The 19,633-nt window shown below is 39.7% G+C and overlaps 1 long non-coding RNA gene across 1 annotated transcript in view; it reads right to left on the reverse strand.

Moving 5' to 3' along the window:
• Positions 1 to 5,009: 5,009 nt before the first annotated feature.
• LOC138898329 (uncharacterized) overlaps positions 5,010 to 19,633 on the reverse strand; it is a 36,624-nt gene continuing 22,000 nt past the window's right edge. Inside the window, exon 3 of the long non-coding RNA XR_011410812.1 lies at positions 5,010 to 5,329. This is a non-coding gene — a long non-coding RNA (uncharacterized lncRNA). The remainder of the gene's footprint in view (positions 5,330 to 19,633) is intronic.

Raw genomic sequence — 19,633 nt, forward strand, 5'->3', positions numbered from 1 at the left:
TAAAATACAATATGAAATACCAACTTATACTTAAGACATACGGGCCTATAAGGCCAAAATGAGCACTCTTACACTAAATATAGGCCGACAAGGCCATACAATATTTCATATACATGACATTTTTCTACAAGCCTCTAAGAGTACATATACATCATAAAGTTTGGGACAGAGCCCCGCCATACCAATCAACACATGTTCTAATCATACTGACCAAATAGCAACTCCGGAGCAAATGGAGCGCACCAACACCTTCCGCTGAGCTGATAGCCTACTTGGAGGACTCCCATCCTATCTAACAGGACCTACGGGTACAAATAATGTACCGAGTATGTAAGGAATGCAAATCAGTAAATAATAGACATGAGAGAAACATTGAGTAAAAGACCCGACATGTAAGTCTGAATAGCTCTGTGAATCATTTAATATTATAATGTCATGCATATACATATAAATGTCATACCATGCATAGGTATATGCGTTCATAACATCATCGAGGTTCTGAGGGCATCCCATCATATCATCTCGGCCACTGTGGGCAAATCATCAACGTATACCAGTTGATCAGGTGGTGGTGCGTATATAACGCCATAACCTTTTCCCATATCCCATATACATATAATATACGTGTATATAACTCCATCTGGTCATGGGTCAATGTACATGTATAAATGCATGAAATGCATATGAAATACGTTACAAGATTTCTCGGAATATCAGAAAATCAATATGCCTTTTGGATAAACTTTATCAAATATGTATTTTTCTGAGACCCATGAACAAAAGATATAATAATAATTCACATGGAGAATCAAGAATATAGACACCCCTAGTATTTCTATGAATAAAGTCATTTATGGAAGTTGTGCATTTGCTCGTTTCATTTGTGTCGAATAGATCATGCCCAAAAGAAAGAAGGGATAGCCTTAACATACCTGAACTGATTCTCTTGACAATCCCTTTAACACCATTGATTGTGACAACGCGTAACGACGGATCGAAGTAGGGAAATATCCGTATGATATTCTTGAGAAAGACTGCATCATACTCCCTTATAATTGCCAAATCTAACGTTTTGATATATGACCCTCACGTTCCTAAGAATTTCAGTGGCTTTCCTTTGTTAAATGTATATGTTATCTCACGTTGTTAATACAGAATCTCGCATGAATTTATGAAGTAACTCACGTTACTTTTGTATTATGTGGTCTTGTATGAATCTTGTACGTTGCTATCACATCATATAATTCTTAAGAACTTGCTGAAGCTTCTTTCTTAATTGTAGAGATATATGTATCTCTTAAGTGATGTAGAGAGGGCTTTTTAATATTAGTGGGTGGGCCCCACATATGTGATGACTAAGCCCCAAAACTTCCTTAATGTGACATCTTGCTTCATGAAGTTAGAGTCACTTATTGGCTTTGTTGTCCACTTCATGGGTTGCCACGTTGGTGCCCTTAATTATCCAAATAATTCACCCTTTGCTTAATTAATTTATTAATCCCCCACTAATCCAATAATTAACCAATTACCCACATAATTAAGAATTATCTCAAATGAAATAAAATACTATTCATTTTTAATACACTTTATACACCTTACTATCATGGCCATATTGTACCTTGTATGGTACTAGTCCATAAATACCATGTATTTTAGCTCGGGCTGTATTTTATCCCAAAATGTCAAACTTCGACAAAATTCATTTTCTTCGATTTGCTTACCCTCTCATCTTTACGAATTTACTCGTCGCTTGTTTGAAATAGCGTACTACTTATAATCTCAAAATAATCCCATTCCCAAACTTGCAACGATTAACTTAAGACCAAACTTTAACGTACGAAAATATGGGATATAACATCTCATTTCCGAGCTTTCATGAATTTACTCATTGCTTAATTTTACGTACGAAAACATGGGGTGTAACATTAGAGAAGCCATCAGCTCTTCTTGTTTTCTTGGGCTTAATCCCGAGGACTTATCCATTTTCGTCACCTTCTCACTCGCCTTTTCTTATCCTTACTCCTGTCTTCCTAAAACCTTGTCGCTCTACCATACTTTAGCTTGCGACTTAAACATATTCATTTATACTACTCCCAACCCTCCTTCAACTTGCTTGCACCATAGATTTCCTTGTGTCATTTTGGAATATCAAGCGGGACATCACATCATTTGAAACTTTTCTTTATTCTCTTAACTAGACCTCTCGATACCTAGAAACCATAGGCTGGAAGGTATGCCACTGATGATGCTGCTATCATTCATGGATACTGAATCCCAACATTTCTAGCCTTCTATCTGACGTATGGACTATTATCACATCTTTTATCTATTTCATAACCTTCCTTCCACATAGGTATAATTCACATCCACAACTTGAAGCTCTATTATAATACTTGCACCTTTGGTGCATACACAATTCGGTGGGAGCTTCATACTGACTTCTTATGAGGTTGGTACTTCTTCTAACTGGCTTTATCGTAAAGCCGTTATAGAATATGGTTATTGTACTATCTTTCTTGTACCTCTGATATTAGAGTAAGTCTGGAATGTTCTTAATCACGATTTCTATAATATTCTGGGTCTAATAATCAGACTCCTGATTTATTTAGTTGATGTAACTCTTTAGTTTCCTCTTTCTTCATGATCAGCCTTCATGTAGGCTTGAGCTATCTTCCAATCTGCGGATCCTGGTATTAGTTATTACTTTAGCCTTCCATGGGTGCTATAGAATATCCATGATATAATCTTCTAATAATTCAATCCTTTGTTTATACCCTGGGCTCAATTCTTTCTTTAAACTTATACCGGAGTCTTCTATGGCTGTATGAATGTTAGTATATATGCTGCATGGATAGTATTCCGAAATCATATGTGTGTTCATGATGTAACTAACTCTGGATCACTGATTAAATAATTCTTTTCATTCCTTTTTCAGCTTTCTTTAAACGTAGAAAATTACTTTTCCTGGTCTTTTTGCCCCCTTGTTGCGTGCATACTTAACTTATCTTAGTGCCCATATATATTGAAATTCCATATCACTCATATGATCTTGAATATCATTTCTGATTTTTTTTACTTCCTGTCTGTTAGCCACAGTAGGTGCCACTTTCTTATGGAGTGCATACAACGTTGTTGTGAGACTGTTGTTATAAGATCACTTCCTCTTTAGGTCACTGAGCTTAGGTCGAAGCCTTCTTCCTTACTTCCTCAGTTAGTCTTTCATTGTAGTCCTTAGGGAGGACCCTCTGATTCTTGCAAGGCTGCGAGCTTATTACATCGTTTACCTGGCGGAAATTTTGATGTTCTTTCTTACTTGTAATTATCCTTACTTACTTACCTTCATGCCCTTGTACTCGTAGGGTTGTTTCTGAGATGATATTTTAATAGTCTTCCCAGTGGCACTCTCGTTTTCCTCCGTAACACTCATACGGTACCCTTAACTACCCCACCTCCTATCTTAATATTTCTCAAGGTTACGATGTCATATCTGCGAGACTGAATTCACTATATTGGGTTTTACTATGTTTATCTTGCACGATCTGTTGATTCGTCTGTAACTACCTCGCCTCGCGGTAATCCTTCTGTACCAAGGATAATAAATTTCCTTACTCGTAAGAGTGACACTTAGTATAACTGGCACATACAGTCCCTTAAGCTGAACTTTGCTCACATTGCTTGCTTTAGGGAAGCGTCTTCCTGAATGACCATTCTCTGAATTTCTCATGAATCTTCTTCTGTTGTCCATTCTATTATCGCTGAAACAAAATCTAAAATCCTCATGACATTGACCATTATCAACTCATTCAGTCCCTAATTCATGTTTAGTTTATCTTGTTCACGAGCCCATACTGATTTCTATTACTCTGGGGTCTACCTTTTCCTTCTAGTAGTCGCATTAGAGTAACAAAGTTATTTCTCGAAATGAGGATATGACTTTATGGCCTATACTCTTTTGTTGTCTCAAGGCCTGTCACCTCTCGTCTTTTCCTTCAATTGACTATAGACTCTGTAATACTGTCATCTTTTGATCTACCATTGTCATACATGTATCATATCTTACTCATAATGCTTCATTAACTCTTTTTTTATTTCCCGCTAACATTTATGTCTAACACTTTATTCTGAAAACTCGAACAAGACATTCTTTTGCTTTTAGCTCCCCTTTGCTCCATCCAGTGGCTCTTCAGGTTGCTTAATGTTCTCGCTCTACTAGGGACGTGAGCCACACTAAGGTAATATTTATCCCTTCCCGGCTTTCAGTGCCTATCTTCTGAATTTTTTATTGATCGTGCTAATATTCACATCTAATTGTAATATTCTAGAGTGCACCATCTAGGTGCCTCACAAGGAGATCTATTAGCACCTTTGTAATATCCTTCGAAAATGTCAACTAACACAAACAATCCATTCACCATTTTGGGTTATTCTAACCCCAGCCGAATCCTAATATCCCGTCCTTTTCTTAAACTACACTTGTTAGCCCCCAATTGGGTATAACTGAGATGGGTGTGGCCAATTCTACATACCTCTTTTACTGTTGAAGGTAACTCACAATGCTTATATTTTTCTGCCGGAGTTGAAAATACCTCGTACCCTTCTCATCTTGCTCCTCTGACTCAACTCTTTCACAGACACCTACAATCTCATACCAGCCGTCTTTCTAGATGTAGGCATCGTCGTATTATGAATAAGATAGAGTTTAGGAAATTGAGTTCTTACAGCTGAGCTCTACCACACGATCTAGAGTAAGAAGAAAGAGTGACAGTCCTAAATGCCCTGTAACCTCCTGCTTATAAGTGTGGTGCACAACACACCCATAAACAAGACTCTACTAGACACGGCTTGTAGACTCCCTTGGACAAAACTACTATGATACCACTTCTGTCATGCCCCGACCCTGGGGGGAAAGACCGGCACCCGGTGCTCACCTATCCTTGCGTACCAACTTGCGACTAAGGGACTCTGAACATAAAAGTCATACTTTGGCCATGGGCCACATAGCAAGATAATTTGCGAATGCTAACAAAACATCAATATAAAGCTGGGCCGACAAGGCCGTCATAACTACTACAGCTGACAAACCAATAAAATATACATACAAGGTTTACAAGCCCAACATAGGTCTACAAGACTTTACTAATAGATGTACTGTGATCGGAACAGGGCCCCGATCTATCCATGATATATATATATATATATATATATATATATATATACAAGATGTATGTGAAACTCTAGATCCGGCAACTCCGAAGGACGCAGAGCTTATCGATCAAGTTGAACTCGGGCAACACCTATTGAGGAGGTCTACTTGTCTGTCTATCTGAACCTGCACGCATGAAATGCAGCATCCCCGGAAAAAGGGACGTCAGTACAAAATAATGTACCGAGTATGTAAGGCAACAGAATAACTAAAAGCTAAAACTGAACTGATAATATAATAATTGAAAGTAACTGGGAGTCAAAGATAATCTAAAGATATACTTACCTGCTGATACTGATTCAACTCTCTCAATATAGTAAGTAAAATAGTTGTCCGGCCTTATAGGGCTCGGTATATATAACTGCTCTGCCATAGTAGGCTCGCTCATAGGCGTTCGACCATACTAGGCTCTGTATCTCAGCCATTCTGGGCTCGCTCATAGGTGCTCGGCCACAGTAGGCTCGGTATATGACTTACCATCTGATCAGAGGTTACCCAATAGGGGCCTGCCCACCGATTATATCTCGATTGTGGTGAAACTACTGTAATACTGTATATATATATATATATATATATATATATATATATATATATATATATATATATATAGACATAGACCTTCTGCTCTCTTGACTGGAATAAGACAATACTCAATTGAATATAAAGTCCCGATAAGGGAGAATACTGTAACTTATGAGACTATGATAATGTAGATAAATTCGGGAGTATAAAATTCTCTTTATGCCTCGTTATCTAACATATGTAGTTACGAGATCATGCCAAAATGAAGGAAGTTCCTAGACTTAACATACCTGAGCTGATTCTCTTGACAATCCTTCCAACACATGTCAATTGCGGCAACATGTAACGGCGGATCGAAGTAGGGGAAAATCCATATGTTATTCTTGAGAAAGATTGCACCGTACTCCCTTAAAATCGCAAAATCCCGTTGCAATTACCTTATGAAATCTCGTATGAATTTGTTGTAGCTTCATCCATAACTTAGCAAATATAAGCATTCCTCTTTAAAGCTTATAAATAATATTATTAAGTAATAATGGAATGTTTGCTTACAACAATCAAGGAAATGATTATGGCTGTAACATTTTTGGCTTTCTTGATAACATTTTTAACCAAATGAGATAAGGTGCTTATCTCTTTAAAGGTTTCCATCCTACAAATTTATTTAAGAGTCACCTAATGGCTCTTACATGGCTGCCACATTGGGGGAAATTTCCCACTCAACAATTATTCACTTAATTCCTTAATTAATTTGTTAATCCCCCATTAATCAATAATTATCCGATTATCCACATAATTAAGAATTATCTCAAACTACTTAAAATACTACTCATTTTTAATACACCTTATACATCATACTATCATGGTCATGTAGTACCTTGTATGGCATTAATCCATAAATATGGGGTATTGTAACTTGGACCGTATTTTATCTCAAAATGTCAAACTTCAACGAAATTCATTTTCTTTGATTTGCTTACCCTCTCACCTTCACGAATTTACTCGTCACATTTTTGAAATAGCATAATACTTATAATCTCCAAATAATCTTCTCCTTGAACTGATGTTAATTATCTTACGACAAATTTAACGTACAATACTATAGGGTATAACATCGTCGTAATATAATATTGTAGTGCGTAACATCGACGTAATACTTTGGGGCATAACAGACTGACACCATCCTCGCGACGAACTCTGAATATTGCATGTGGAGGTCCACTAATGAAGAAAATGCCAGAGTAGGTTATCTTAATCCTTGATGAATTATCTGAGGATGCTAATCAGTGGCCAACTGAGATTAATAACAGAAGAAATATAGTTGGGGTTCACCAGGTGGACTCTAACACATCCATGCAAGCCCACCTAGACACCATGGCCAAGGAGATAAAAAAGCTAACATTGGCCAAGGTATAGAATGAGCCGCAAACAGCATATGACTTTTGTGGATTGGGACACCATACACATGAGTGTCAAGCATCAGCTGAGGAATTCAACGTAGTGGAAAATTTTAATAGAGGAAACTACCAAGGTGGTAACAACTATAATTCTATGGGTCAAAGACATCAAGGTTCACCTAGTGGGAGCTTGAATTCATGGTAGCAAAATAATCTCAGACCCTAGGGTCAAGGACCACCAGGTTTTCAAAACTAGCAGAGGAAGCAATACTAGCCACAACAGTCGAATCAATCTAGTATGGAAGACCTCATGAAGGCATTCATCAACAAATCAGATGAAAACTTTGAGACTCAGGGCAAAGCCATCAGAGAGCAGGGCACGACCATTCGATATTTAGAAAGACAATTGGGACAGATTGCAAATTTGTTATCTGAGAGGGCTCCTGGGACTTAGCCCTTGAACACTGAAAAGAACCCAAAGGAAACAATCAAAGTTGTATCTTTGAGAAGTGGCAAAACATTGGCTGATCCAGTGGTGAAAGCTAGACCCGAGGTGGTGAACAAGCAGGTAGAGATACGAGCAAAAACAAAAGGTGAAGAGCAGCAAGGCCATAGTAGTGGAGTACAAAAGAAGATTGAAGAAAGTAGACATATGCCAACTCTACCATTCCCCCAAAAGATAAAGCGGGAGAAACTTGATAAATGTTTTGGGCGATTGTTGGAGATGCTCAAGCAACTTTATGTGAACATTCCCTTCACAGAGGTACTCACTCAGATGTCGGCCTATGCAAAGTTCTTGAAGGAAATCCTGTCTAGCAAGAGAAAATTAGAGGAAACAACAATGGTCATGCTAAATGCCCATTACAGTGCCATATTGCAAAATAAAATTCCCCAAAAGTGTGGGGACCCAGGTAGCTTCATCATACCATGCTCGTTGGGGAGTGAAACATTCGACAAGTCCCTCTGTGATTCTGGTGTGTCGATAAATCTAATGCCTCTGTCTATATTCAGGAGACTGGATGGTGAGCTCGGAGTGATCAAATCAATACCAGTGTCCCTACAACTTGTTGACCAAACCACCATTCTACCTGAGGAAATCATTGAGGATATTCTAGTGCGGATGGATAAGTTTATGTTCCCTATAGACTTTATTGTAGTGGATATGGAGGTGAAGAAGGAGGTGCCTCTAATTCTAGGGAGACCATTCTTATTTACAGGCAGAGTTATCCTTGATATCTATGAAGGGTAGCTTATGCTCAGAGTGGGCAACGAAAAAGTGGTGTTTCAGATGAAGAGGATGATGAAATACCCCAGTGATGAGGCATCTGCCTACTCGTGTTTCAAGTTGGATGTTGTGGAGAATTGGCTGAAAAATACAAGTTTGACAAGCTTATGGGGGATACTCTAGAGAGGTGTATTACTCAGTTTAGCACAGTGGAGGATGAAGATCATGAAGTAAAGAAACAGGCTGAAGCTATTGAAACTGAGGATCAACTGGTTGATGAGGAGGAACTAAAAAAGGCGGCTTCTAAGCCTAATGTGGAATTGAAAGTCCTCCGCACTCACTTAAAATACGCTTTTCTTGAAACTAACAATTTTCCTGTGATTATTTCTAATGACTTGACAAGTACACAAGAGCAAAAGCTGGTGGAGCTGCTGAAAAAATACAAGAAGGCCATTGGCTGGAGTATAGCTGATATTCAAGGAATCAGTCCATCCATTTGCATGCACAAAATTCTATTAGAGGAAAAGAGCAAGCCAGTGGTTCAACCCCAACGCAAGCTGAACAAAATTTTGGAGGAGGTAGTGCATAAGGAGATCATCAAATTGCTAGATGCGGGTGTAATTTTTCCTATCTCTGATAGCCAGTGGATTAGTCCAGCACAAGTTATACCTAAGAAGGGGGGCATGACAGTGTGAAAAAAGAATATAATGAATTGATCCCCACAAGAATAGTCACTGGGTGGAGAATGTACATTGATTATAGAAGGCTGAATGATGCAACAAGGAAGGACCACTTCCCACTCCCCTTTATTGATCAAATACTCGAGAAAGTGGCTAGACATGGATGCTACTGCTTCTTGGATGGGTACTCAGGCTACAGTCAAATACCCATTACCAGAATATGTTGAGAAGACCACCTTCACTTGCCCGTCAGGTATTTTTGCTTATAAGAGGATGTCGTTTGGGTTGTGTAATGCACCTGCCACTTTACAGAGGTTCATGATGTCTATATTCTCTAATTTAAATGGGAAGTGTCTAGAAGTATTCATAGATGATTTCACCATTTGGTGATGACTTTGAGGGCTGCTTGAAGAATTTGGAGATCGTGCTTGTGGGTTGCGAAGGCACGCACTTGGTTCTTAACTGGGAGAAGTGTCACTTCATGGTGAAAGAGGGAATTGTCTTGGGCCACAAAGTAACTGCACATGGAATTGAAGTTGACAGAGCCAAGGTAAATGTAATTGCTAGGCTCCCTCTACCAACTTCGGTGAAGAGCATAAGGAGTTTCTTGGGACATGCTGGGTTCTATAAGAGGTTCATCAAAAACATATCCAGCATTACCAAATCGTTGACTGCATTTCTAGCGAAAGATGTCAAGTATGTTTTCAACATAGAGTGCTTAAGAGCATTCGAATTGATAAAGGAAAAGCTTGTAAGTGCTCCTATTATAGTGACAGTTGATTGGAGCCTTCCATTTGAGATAATGTATGATGCCAGTGATGCAGCTGTGGGAGCAATTCTGGGGCAAAGAAAAGAGAAAATGTTTAGGCCCATTTAATATGCCAGCAAGACGTTGAATGATGCTCGAGTAAACTATGCCACTACTGAGAAAGAGTTCTTTGCTTTGGGTTTTTCTTTTGACAAGTTTAGATCATACATGGTGGGGACCAAAGTTATTGTACACACGAATCACTCAGCCTTGAAATATCTGTTCGGTAAGAAGGGGTCCAAGCTGCGTTTAATGCGGTGGGTGTTGTTGCTCCAACAGTTTGATTTAGAGATCAAAGATAGGAAGGGCACAGAAAATAAAATCGCCAATCATCTATCTCGACTTGAGAGACCTCCGGTTGAAACATTTGACGTAAGAGAAGAGTTCCTTGATTAGCAGATTTTCTCCATTACTACGGTCTTTGAAAGACCGCCTTGGTATGCTGATGTAGCCAACCTTTTAGCTAGTGGATGGTTGCCACGTGACCTCTCTCGTGATGAAAGAAGGAATCTTCAAGGTGAGGTAAAACGTTATTTTTGGAATGACCGTTTCTGGTGTAAATTGTGTGCAGATGGTGTGATCCGAAGGTGTGTGCCTGAAGGAGAGATATTAAGCATTCTCTCTCATTGCCATGATGGAGCAGTTGGAGGACACTATGGTGGAAATCATACTGCAACAAAGGTAATTTAAGCCGATTTCTATTGGCCTACTTTGTACAAAGACACACGGGCATATGTAGCTACATGTGACAAATTTCGAAGGGAAGGTAACATTAGCAAGAGGGATGAGATGCCACTAAACTCCATTTTAGTATGTGAAATTTTTTACGTTTGGGGCATTCACTTCATGGGTCTGTTCCCATCGTCCTATTCATATGAGTATATCCTAGTAGCCATTGACTACGTCTCTAAATGGATCTAAGCAATCCCTACTAGGACCAATGATGCTCGAGTGGTGTGTGAGTTCCTACGGAAGAACATCTTTACCCGCTTTGGGACACCTCGAGTGATTATCAGTGACAATGGGTCGCACTTTGTGAACAAATAGTTCGTTGCATTGTTATCTAAGTTTGGGGTCACACACAAAACAGGAACCCCGTACCATGCCCAAACTTGTGGGCAACTTGTAGTGGCTAACCGTGAACTTAAACGAATTCTTGAAACGACGGTTAGTGCTTCTCGTAAGGATTGGTCGGCAAAGTTGGATGAAGCTTTATTGGCGTATAGAACTGCATTCAAAACAACCATAGGGACGTCACCATTTAAATTAGTATAGGGAAAATCGTGTCATCTAACCTGTTAAGATAGAACATAAAGCTTATTAGGAATTAAGATGCTTAATCTTGATCTTAGTCTTGTAGGTAAACACAGGTTGGCGCAGATGAACGAATTGGAGGAGTTTAGATTGGACGCGTATGAAAATATATGAATCTTTAAGGAAAAGACAAAGAGGTGGCATGATCGTCTGATTAAGACAAAAGAGTTTCATGAAGAGGACAGAGTCTTACTATACAACAGTAGACTTAGGTTTTTCCCTGAAAAATTCAAATCAAGATGGAAAGGTCTGTATGTGGTGAAATACGTCTCACCATATGGCGCCTTTGAAATACAGGATGAAGAATGGAATGAAATTTTTAAGGTAAATGGGCACAGGTTGAAAAGGTACCTTGCTGGAGGATTTGACAAGCAATCCTCTAGAATTGTGTTTGAGAAGGTAGTGCACAAGGAGATCATCAAATTACTAGATGCGGAAGTGATTTTTCCCATCTCTGATAGCCAATGGATTAGTCCAGTACTAGTTGTACCTAAGAAGGGGGGCATGACAGTGGTGAAAAATGAAGATAATGAATTGATACCCATAAGAACAGTCACTGGGTGTAGAATGTGCATTGATTACAGAAGGCTGAATGATGCAAGATGGAAGGACCACTTCCCACTCCCCTTTATTGATCAAATGCTCAAGAAAGTGGCTGTACATGGATGCTACTGTTTTCTTGGATAGGTACTCACGATACAATCAGATATCCATTACCAGAAGAAGTTGAGAAGACCACATTCACTTGCCCGTCAGGAAGTTTTGCTTACAGGAGGATGTTCTTTGTGTTGTGTAATGCACCTGCCACTTTTCAGAGGTGCATGATGTCTATATTCTCTAATTTAAATGGGAAGTGTCTAGAAGTATTCATGGATGATTTCACCCTTTGGTTATGACTTTGAGGGCTGCTTGAAGAATTTGGAGATCTTGCTTGTGGGTTGCGAAGCCACGCACTTGGTTCTTAACTGGGAGAAGTGTCACTTCATGGTGAAAGAGGGAATTGTCTTGGGCCACAAAGTAACTGCACATGGAATTGAAGTTGACAGAGCAAAGGTGGATGTAATTGCTAGGCTCCCTCTACCAACGTCGGTGAAGAGTATAAGGAGTTTCTTGGGACATGCTGGGTTCTATAAGAGGTTCATCAAAAACTTCTCCAGCATTACCAAATCGTTGACTGCATTTGTAGCGAAAGATGTCAAGTTTGTTTTCAACGTGTAGTGCTTAAGAGCATTCGAATTGATAAAGGAAAAGCTTGTAAGTGCTCCTATTATACTGACACTTGATTGGAGCCATCCATTTGAGATAATGTATGATGCCGGTGATGTTACTGTGGGAGCAGTTCTGGGGCAAAGAAAAGAGAAAATGTTTAGGCCCATTTACTATGCCAGTAAGACGTTGAATGATGCTCGAGTAAACTATGCCACTACTAAGAAAGAGTTCTTTGCTTTGGGTTTTTCTTTTGACAACTTTAGATCATACATGGTGGGGATCAAAGTTATTGTACACACGGATCACTCAGCCTTGAAATATCTATTCAGTAAGAAGGGGTACAAGTTGCGTCTGATGCGGTGGGTGTTGTTGCTCCAAGAGTTTAATTTAGAGATCAAGGATAGGAAGGGCACAGAAAATCAAATTGCCGATCATCTATATCGACTTGAGAGACCTCCGGTTGAAACAGTTGACGTAAGAGAAGAGTTCCTTGATGAGCAGATTTTCTCCATTACTACAGTCTCTTAAAGACCGCCTTGGTATGCTGATGTAGCCAACCTTTTAGCTAGTGGATGGTTGCCACGTGACGTCTTTCGTGATGAAAGAAGGAATCTTCAAGGTGAGGTAAAAAGTTATTTTTGGAATGAACCTTTCTTGTGTAAATTGTGTGCAGATGGTGTGATTTGAAGTTGTGTGCCTGAAGGAGAGATATCAAGCATTCTTTCTCATTGCCATGATGGAGCAGTTGGAGGACACTAAGGTGGAAATCGTACTGCAGCAAAGGTAATGGAAGCCGATTTCTATTGCCGTACTTTGTACAAAGACACACGGGCATATGTAGCTACATGTGACAAATTTCGAAGGGAAGGTAACATTAGCAAGAGGGATGAGATGCCACTAAACTCCATTTTAGTATGTGAAATTTTTTACGTTTGGGGCATTCACTTCATGGGTCTGTTCCCATCTTCCTATTCATATGAGTATATCCTAGTAGCCATTGACTACGTCTCTAAATGGATCTAAGCAATCCCTACTAGGACCAATGATGATCGAGTGGTGTGTGAGTTCCTACGGAAGAACATCTTTACCCACTTTGGGACACCTCGAGTGCTTATCAGTGACAATGGGTCGCACTTTGTGAACAAACAGTTCGTTGCATTGTTATCTAAGTTTGGGGTCACACACAAAACAGGAACCCCGTACCATGCCCAAACTTGTGGGCAACTTGTAGTGGCTAACCGTGAACTTAAACGAATTCTTGAAAAGACGGTTAGTGCTTCTCGTAAGGTTTGGTCGGCAAAGTTGGATGAAGCTGTATTGGTGTATAGAACTGCATTCAAAACAACCATAGGGACATCACCATTTAAATTAGTATAGGGAAAATCGTGTCATCTAACCTGTTGAGATAGAACATAAAGCTTATTGGGCAATTAAGATGCTTAATCTTGATCTTTGTCTTGTAGGTAAATACAGGTTGGCGCAGATGAACGAATTGGAGGAGTTTAGACTGGACGCATATGAAAATACATGAATCTTTAAGGAAAAGACAAAGAGGTGGCATGATCGTCTGATTAAGACAAAAGAGTTTCATGAAGAGGACAGAGTCTTACTATACAACAGTAGACTTAGATTTTTCCCTGAAGAATTCAAATCAAGATGGAAAGGTCTGTATGTGGTGAAATACGTCTCACCATATGGCGCCTTTGAAATACAGTATGAAGAATGGAATGAAATTATTAAGGTAAATGGGCACAGGTTGAGATAGTACCCTGCTGGAGGATTTGACAAGCAATCCTCTAGAATTGTGTTTGAGAAGGTAGTGCACAAGGAGATCATCAAATTGCTAGATGCGGGAGTGATTATTTCCATCTCTGATAGCCAATGGATTAGTCCAGTACAAGTTGTACCTAAGAAGGGGGGCATGACAGTGGTGAAAAATGAAGATAATGAATTGATACCCACAAGAACAGTCATTGGGTGGAGAATGTGCATTGATTACAGAAGGCTGAATGATGCAAGATGGAAGGACCACTTCACACTCCCCTTTATTGATCAAATGCTCAAGAAAGTGGATGTACATGGATGCTACTGTTTTCTTGGATAGGTACTCAGGATACAATCAGATATCCATTACCAGAAGAAGTTGAGAAGACCACATTCACTTGCCCGTCAGGAAGTTTTGCTTACAGGAGGATGTTGTTTGTGTTGTGTAATGCACCTGCCACTTTTCAGAGGTGTATGATGTCTATATTCTCTGATTTAAATGGGAAGTGTCTAGAAGTATTCATGGATTATTTAACCCTTTGGTGATAAATTTGAGGGCTGCTTGAAGAATTTGGAGATCGTGCTTGTGGGTTGCGAAGCCACGCACTTGGTTCTTAACTGGGAGAAGTGTCACTTCATGGTGAAAGAGGGAATTGTCTTGGGCCACAAAGTAAGTGCACATGGAATTGAAGTTGATAGAGCCAAGGTGGATGTAATTGCTAGGCTCCCTCTACCAACGTCGGTAAAGAGCATAAGGAGTTTCTTGGGACATGCTGGGTTCTATAAGAGGTTCATCAAAAACTTCTCCAGCATTACCAAATCATTGACGGCATTTCTAGAGAAAGATGTCAAGTTTGTTTTCAACATGGAGTGCTTAAGAGCATTCGAATTGATAAAGGAAAAGCTTGTAAGTGCTCCTATTATAGTGACACTTGATTGGAGCCATCCATTTGAGATAATGTATGATGCCGGTGATGTAGCTGTGGGAGCAGTTCTGGGGCAAAGAAAAGAGAAAATGTTTAGGCCCATTTACTATGCCAGTAAGACGTTGAATGATGCTCGAGTAAACTATGCCACTACTGAGATAGATTCCTTTGCTTTGGGTTTTTATTTTGACAAGTTTAGATCATACATGGTGGGGAGCAAAGTTATTGTACACACGGATCACTCTGCCTTCAAATATATGTTCAGTAAGAAGGGGTCCTAGGTGCGTCTGATGCGGTGGGTGTTGTTGCTCCAAGAGTTTGATTTAGAGATCAAAGATAGGAAGGTCACAGAAAATCAAATTGCCGATCATCTATCTCGACTTGAGAGACCTCCGGTTGAAATAGTTGACGTAAGAGAAGAGTTCCTTGATGAGCAGATTTTCTCCATTGCTATGGACTCTGAAAGACCGCCTTGGTATGCTGATGTAGCCAACCTTTTAGCTAGTGGATGGTTGCCATGTGACCTCTTTCGTGATGAAAGAAGGAATCTTCAAGGTGAGGTAAAAAGTTATTTTTTGAATGACCCTTTCTTGTGTAAATTGTGTGCACATGGTGTGATTCGAAGGTGTGTGCGTGAAGGAGAGATATCAAGCATTCTTTCTCATTGCCATGATGGAGCAACTGGAGGACACTATGATGGAAATCATACTGCAGCAAAGGTAATGGAAGCCGATTTCTATTGGCGTACTTTTTACAAAGACACACAAGCATATGTAGCTACATGTGACAAATTTCGAAGGGAATGTAACATTAGCAAGAGGGATGAGATGACACTAAACATTATTTTAGTATGTGAAATTTTTTACGTTTGGGGCATTCACTTCATGGGTCTATTCCCATCTTCCTATTCATATGAGTATATCCTAGTAGCCATTGACTACGTCTCTAAATGGATCTAAGCAATCCCTACTAGGACCAATGATGCTCGAGTGGTGTGTGAGTTCCTACGGAAGAACATCTTTACCCACTTTGGGACACCTCGAGTGATTATCAGTGACAATGGGTCGCACTTTGTGAACAAACAGTTCGTTGCATTGTTATCTAAGTTTGGGGTCACACACAAAACAGGAACCCCGTACCATGCCCAAACTTGTGGGCAACTTGTAGTGGATAACCGTGAACTTAAACGAATTCTTGAAAAGACGGTTAGTGCTTCTCGTAAGGATTGGTCGGCAAAGTTGGATGAAGCTTTATTGGCGTATAGAACTGCATTCAAAACAACCATAGGGACGTCACCATTTAAATTAGTATAGGGAAAATCGTGTCATCTAACCTGTTGAGATAGAACATAAAGCTTATTGGGCAATTAAGATGCTTAATCTTGATCTTTGTCTTGTAGGTAAACATAGGTTGGTGCAGATGAACGAATTGGAAGAGTTTAGACTAGACGCGTATGAAAATACATGAATCTTAAAGGAAAAGACAAATAGGTGGCATGATCGTGTGATTAAGACAAAAGAGTTTCATGAAGATGACAGAGTCTTACTATACAACAGTAGACTTTGGTTTTTCCCTGAAAAATTCAAATCAGGATGGAAAGGTCTGTATGTGGTGAAATACGTCTCACCGTATGGCACCTTTGAAATATAGGATGAAGAATGGAATGAAACTTTTAATTTAAATGGGCACAGGTTGAAATAGTACCTTGCTGGAGGATTTGACAAGAAATCCTCTAGCATTGTGTTGGAGAAGGTAGTGCACAAGGAGATCATCAAATTGCTAGATGCGGGAGTGATTCTTCCCATCTCTGATAGCCAATGGATTAGTCCAGTACAAGTTGTACCTAAGAAGGGGGGCATGACAGTGGTGAAAAATGAAGATAATGAATTGATACCCACAAGAACAGTCATTGGGTGGAGAATGTGCATTGATTACAGAAGGCTGAATGATGCAAGATAGAAGGACCACTTCCCACTCCCCTTTATTGATTAAATGCTCAAGAAAGTGGTTGTACATGGATGCTACTATTTTCTTGGATAGGTACTCAGGATACAATTAGATATCCATTACCAAAAGATGTTGAGAAGACCACATTCACTTTCCCGTCAGGAAGTTTTGCTTACAAGAGGATGTTGTTTGTGTTGTGTAATTCACCTGCCACTTTTCAAAGGTGCATGATGTCTATATTCTCTGATTTAAATGGGAAGTGTCTATAAGTATTCATGGATGATTTCACCCTTTAGTGATAATTTTGAGGGCTGCTTGATGAATTTGGAGATCGTGCTTGTGGGTTGCGACGTCACGCACTTGGTTCTTAACTAGGAGAAGTGTCACTTCATGGTGAAAGAGGGAATTGTCTTGGGCCACAAAGTAAGTGCACATGTAATTGAAGTTGACAGAGCCAAGGTGGATGTAATTTCTAGGCTCCCTCTACCAACATCGGTGAACAGCATAAGGAGTTTCTTGGGATATGCTGGGTTCTATAAGAGGTTCATCAAAAACTTCTCCAGCATTACCAAATCGTTGACTGCATTTCTAGCGAAAGGTGTCAAGTTTGTTTTCAACGTGGAGTGCTTAAGAGCATTCAAACTGATAAAGGAAAAGATTGTAAGTGCTCCTATTATAGTGACACTTATTGGAGCCATCCATTTGAGATAATGTATGATGCCGGTGATGTAGCTGTGGGAGCAGTTCTGGGGCAAAGAAAAGAGAAAATATTTAGGCCCATTTACTATGCCAGTAAGACGTTGAATGATTCTCGAGTAAACTATGCCACTACTGAGAAAGAGTTCTTTGCTTTGGGTTTTTCTTTTGACAAGTTTAGATCATACATGGTGGGGAGCAAAGTTATTGTACACACGGATCACTCAGCCTTGAAATATCTGTTCAGTAAGAAGGGGTCCAAGCTGCGTCTGATGCGGTGGGTGTTGTTGCTCCAACAGTTTGATTTAGAGATCAAAGATAGGAAGGGCACAGTAAATCAAATCGCCGATCACCTATCTCGACTTGAGAGACCTCCGGTTGAAACAGTTAACGTAAGAGAAGAGTTCCTTGATGAGCAGATTTTCTCCATTGCTACGGTCTCTGAAAGACCGCCTTGGTATGCTGATGTAGCCAACCTTTTAGCTAGTGAATGGTTGCCACGTGACCTCTCTCATGATGAAAGAAGGAATCTTCAAATTGAGGTAAAAAGTTATTTTTTGAATGACCCTTTCTTGTGTAAATTGTGTGCAAATGGTGTGATTCGAAGGTGTGTGCCTGAAGGAGAGATATCAAGCATTCTCTCTCATTGCCATGATGGAGCAGTTGGAGGACACTATGGTGGAAATCGTACTGCAACAAAGGTAATGGAAGCCGATTTCTATTGGCCTACTTTGTACAAAGACACACGGACATATGTAGCTACATGTGACAAATTTCGAAGGGAAGGTAACATTAGCAAGAGGGATGAGATGCCACTAAACTCCATTTTAGTATGTGAAATTTTTTACGTTTGGGGAATTCACTTCATGGGTCTGTTCCCATCTTCCTATTCATATGAGTATATCCTAGTAGCCATTGACTACGTCTCTAAATGGATCTAAGCAATCCCTACTAGGACCAATGATGCTCGAGTGGTGTGTGAGTTCCTACGGAAGAACATCTTTACCCACTTTGGGACACCTCGAGTGATTATCAGTGACAATGGGTCGCACTTTGTGAACAAACAGTTCGTTGCATTGTTATCTAAGTTTGGGGTCACACACAAAACAGGAACCCCGTACCATGCCCAAACTTGTGGGCAACTTGTAGTGGCTAACCGTGAACTTAAACGAATTCTTGAAAAGACGGTTAGTGCTTCTCGTAAGGATTGGTCGGGAAAGTTGGATGAATCTTTTTTGGCGTATAGAACTGCATTCAAAACAACCATAGGGACGTCACCATTTAAATTAGTATAGGGAAAATCGTGTCATCTAACTTGTTGAGATAGAACATAAAGCTTATTGGGCAATTAAGATGCTTAATCTTGATCTTTGTCTTGTAGGTAAACACAGGTTGGCGCAGATGAACGAATTGGAGGAGTTTAGACTGGACGCGTATGAAAATACATGAATCTTTAAGGAAAAGACAAAGAGGTGGCATGATCGTCTGATTAAGACAAAAGAGTTTCATGAAGATGACAGAGTCTTACTATACAATAGTAGACTTAGATTTTTCCCTGAAGAATTCAAATCAAGATGGAAAGGTCTGTATGTGGTGAAATACGTCTCACCGTATGGCGCCTTTGAAATACAGTATGAAGAATGGAATGAAATTTTTAAGTTAAATGGGCACAGGTTGAGATAGTACCCTGCTGGAGGATTTGACAAGCAATCCTCTAGAATTGTGTTTGAGAAGGTAGTGCACAAGGAGATCATCAAATTGCTAGATGCGGGAGTGATTATTTCCATCTCTGATAGCCAATGGATTAGTCCAGTACAAGTTGTACCTAAGAAGGGGGGCATGACAGTGGTGAAAAATGAAGATAATGAATTGATACCCACAAGAACAGTCATTGGGTGGAGAATGTGCATTGATTACAGAAGGCTGAATGATGCAAGATGGA

This window comes from Nicotiana tomentosiformis, chromosome 9 (genome assembly GCF_000390325.3).
Source record: "Nicotiana tomentosiformis chromosome 9, ASM39032v3, whole genome shotgun sequence".
NCBI lineage: Eukaryota > Viridiplantae > Streptophyta > Magnoliopsida > Solanales > Solanaceae > Nicotiana > Nicotiana tomentosiformis.